Below are 1,049 nucleotides of genomic sequence, written 5' to 3'. Positions count from 1 at the left end.
GGTGCTGCGGCACCCCCCGTACTCCTAGTTCCAGCACCTATGACCCTGTACACCGCCCCCTTTGCCTTAGGACAGACTGTCCACTGGCTCACCACGTGCATAAGGCCGGGAGAGGTAGCCAGCACAGGGGCCATGCCCCATGCTCAGGGTGTGTGTTCTGCAAAGCCATGGGGCATGGAAAGGGGTAAGAGCAACCCAGGAGCCTGGCAGAAAGAGGGGAGGGGTTGAGAGTGGGGTGGAGGTAAGAGCACTGTGACCCATGGGATGGAAGGGACAAGGAGGTGAGCAAGAGATGGGAGTGAGTGAAAGGGTTAAGGAGGATGCCTGTGAATTATACAGCCCGAGATAAACCGTCTGTCTATCTATCCCATACACATCTATCCTTCTATCCCCATACGCATCTCTTATCTAGCCAGCCATCCCCATATACATCTACCTATCTCCATACACATCTCTCCATCCCCATACCCACATCTATCTATCTAACCATCCCCATACACATCTATCCTATCCCCATACACATCTCTTATCTAGCCATCCATTCCCATATACATCTATCCATATATCCATCCATCCTTATAGACACCTACCTATCTCCATACACATTTCTATGCATCCCCATAGACACCCATCTATCCATCCATCCCCATATACATCAATCTATCCCCATATACATCTACCTATCTCCATACACATCTATCCTACCCCCATACACATCTCTTATCTAACCATCCATCCCCATATATGTCTATCCATCCCTATACACATCTATCTATCCCTACCTATCTCCATTCACATCTATCCATTCCCATACCCACATCTATCTAAACATCCCCATACACATCTATCCTATCCCCATACACATATCCATCCCTCCCCAGATACATCTATCCATCCCTATAGACACCTACCTATTTCCATACACATCTTTCTATACATCCCTGTAGACACCTATCTATCCATCCATCCCCATATACATCTATGCATCCCCATAGAGATCTGTCTATCCATCCATCCCCATATACATCTATCCATCCCCATAGACACCT

Source organism: Terrapene carolina, unplaced genomic scaffold, assembly GCF_002925995.2.
Source record: "Terrapene carolina triunguis isolate 2854851 unplaced genomic scaffold, T_m_triunguis-2.0 Scaffold53, whole genome shotgun sequence".
Taxonomy (NCBI): Eukaryota; Metazoa; Chordata; order Testudines; family Emydidae; genus Terrapene; species Terrapene triunguis.
This window is presented reverse-complemented; position numbering follows the sequence as displayed.